Source organism: Sturnus vulgaris, unplaced genomic scaffold (genome assembly GCF_052056855.1).
Source record: "Sturnus vulgaris isolate bStuVul1 unplaced genomic scaffold, bStuVul1.hap1 Scaffold_156, whole genome shotgun sequence".
In the NCBI taxonomy this organism is placed as follows: Eukaryota; Metazoa; Chordata; class Aves; order Passeriformes; family Sturnidae; genus Sturnus; species Sturnus vulgaris.
The window spans coordinates 2938514-2941013 of record NW_028276073.1 but is presented as its reverse complement, the minus strand read 5'-3'; the positions used below and the strand labels follow the sequence as shown (position 1 = coordinate 2941013).

The 2500-nt window shown below is 76.6% G+C and overlaps 1 non-coding gene across 1 annotated transcript; it reads right to left on the bottom strand.

Moving 5' to 3' along the window:
* Positions 1–836: 836 nt before the first annotated feature.
* LOC148219250 (5.8S ribosomal RNA) lies at positions 837–989 on the bottom strand. Its single transcript, XR_015799870.1, has one exon. It is a non-coding gene; the product is annotated as a 5.8S ribosomal RNA (ribosomal RNA).
* Between the last annotated feature and the right edge of the window lie 1511 nt (positions 990–2500).

The window sequence follows — 2500 nt, the reverse complement described above, 5'->3', positions numbered from 1 at the left end:
CGGCGCCCCTCCCGAAGAAGCGGCGCCGACGACGGACGGCCCGGACGACGGGGGCCGGCTTCGCTTCCCCCTCCCCCCCCCCAAACACCGCGCCTCCCCCGCGACCTTCTCTCTTCTCCCTTTCCCCCGTGCCCCGCCCGGCGCCCGCGCGCCGGGGGGTGGGGGGGGGTGGGCGGCAGAGAAAAGGCGAGGAGACACACGGGGGGGGGGGGAACGAGGGAAACGGAGACTCCCATCCCGGAGACGAGAACCGAAGAGGAGAGCGGCAGAGACGGCCCTGACGGGGGGGAACCGGCCAGCCGGGCGGGAAAAGCGGCGACCTCAAGCGGGGAGAGAGAGAAACGCGACGGCGACAGAGAGAGGAGGGGAGGGCTTCGCGGGAAGGAGGAGGGGGTCGCACCCCCGTCCCCGGCGCTCTCGGCCTCGCGCGCGCGCGGCAGCACGGCACGGTACCCCCGCGGTACCCACCCGCAGACAGCCGCCCGCACGGGGGGGAGAGCCCGGGGGCGAGGCCCGCGCCTCGCCTCCCTCTCGGCCCTCTCGCTCTCTCGTCTCTCTCGCACGGCCCACGGCGGCGTCTTCGACGCCGACTCTCGCTCTCCCCGGCCACCGCCACCGCACCGCGGCACGGCCCCGGCAAGGACGAGCTCCGCCCCAGCGGCTCGTTCCGGGAGCGGGGAGCTACGGAGCGCTCCCCGAGTCTGCATTTAGGGGGACGAAGGCCCTGCGCGGCGACGACGACGACGACGTCGACGTCGACCGCGGGCAACGGGCCTGCGAGGCAACCCCAGCCGCGCCGCCGGGGTGGCCCCCCCGGACGGCGATTGATCGTCAAGCGACGCTCAGACAGGCGTAGCCCCGGGAGGAACCCGGGGCCGCAAGTGCGTTCGAAGTGTCGATGATCAATGTGTCCTGCAATTCACATTAATTCTCGCAGCTAGCTGCGTTCTTCATCGACGCACGAGCCGAGTGATCCACCGCTAAGAGTTGTCTGGCTTTCGGGACCGCTCGCGTGAAGCGGCCCCTTTTCTGTTTCTGCAGGGACGCGCGCGCCCCCGCGCGCCCCGCTTCGACCGTACGAGCACACACAAACGGAGGAGGAGGAGGAGAAAGCGCGGGGCAAAAAAGAGAAACCCCGCGCAACGCTCCGAAGGTCGGCCAAAGAAAGGCGGAGGGGCCCGCGCCCCCGACCGCCTCCCCCCGCGAGGGGAGACGCCGCCTCGCGTGCCGTCCTTCGGAGGCGGCCCAGGCGCCCGGGCTCGGCCCGACCTCCGCGCGGAGGGGCTTGTGCGGCAACGCGCCGGACCGCGGGGGGCACGGTGGCCCGCCCGGCCTCTCGATCACGGGACGACTACGCGTTCGCGGGCCGGGGGCGCGACCGCCGGCCCCCGCCGCTCCCGGCTCACTCCCTGGCTTCTCCTTTTCACCGCTCCGCCGACTCGCGGAACGCCGCCGCGCCAAAACGCGGGGGCCGGCTCTCCCGCCAGCGGCCCCTGAACGTCGCCCGAAACGCCACGCGGCGGCGGGACCGTTCCGCCGGCGCAACCCCTGGCGCGGGACCGCTTGCCCGCCGGAAGGCGAACGCCCGGCGGGCCGCGCTCCGCCACCGGCGCCGGAGGCGGGACGCCGCCGAGACCCGAGCCGGCATCGCGGAGCGCCCGAGGTCTGCCGCTCGGCAAAACCCCTCCGCCACCCGCGGCCGCACTCCCGGGACCGCCGCCGCTTCGCACCGCCGAGCTGCCCTTCCGCGAGCACGCGCCCAGCGGGCAGGCGTACGGCGGCTGAGCCGGGGGGCACCGCCCGCTCCCCTCGTTTCCACTCGGGGACCGGACGGGGAAGCGCCCCCGCGGCCGCCCCGCACGCCTCCCCTTTTTTTTGGCCCACACGCGGCCGGGAAGGGCGACGGGGAAGCGGACGGGCGGGGCCCGGGCCGGGACGGCCGCCGGTGAAGGCGGGCGCCTCGCGGCCGACCGTCCCCCCCCCCCGGGGGGGGCGGGGACACTCGCCGAGCGGCGACGCCGCCGCTCGGCACGGGGTCGCCCGCGCCCGCCGGACCTCCGGCGATGGAGGAGCCGGCCGAGCGCTGCGCCCCAACGGGCGGGGACAGCGCTCCGAGTCAGGGGTGGCCGGCGGCCGGCGCCGCCGCGGTGCGGTTCGAGGCGACAAGGCCGTCGAGGCGAGAGGCGCGCGGTCGCGCCTGACGCGGCGCCGCCCGCGAGCCCGCGGCGGCGGCTAAGGAGAAAGAGCGAGAGAGCGCGGCGGGCCCCGGCGGCCGCAACCCCGCAGCTGAGGTAGGTAAGGCAGAGAGCGCGCGCCCTCTGCCGGCGTCGCCCCGCATCGCAGAGGCCAGCGGGGTCGGCCCCCCGCGGCCGATCGCGCGCCGCGGCCTCTCCGCCGAGACCGGGCCGCAGAGAGGGGGGGGGCAGGGCGCCCCTTCCCCGGCCCGGCACGGGTGGCCCCCGCGCGCGGGCAAGCGCGGCGGGACGCCGACGACGGCGAG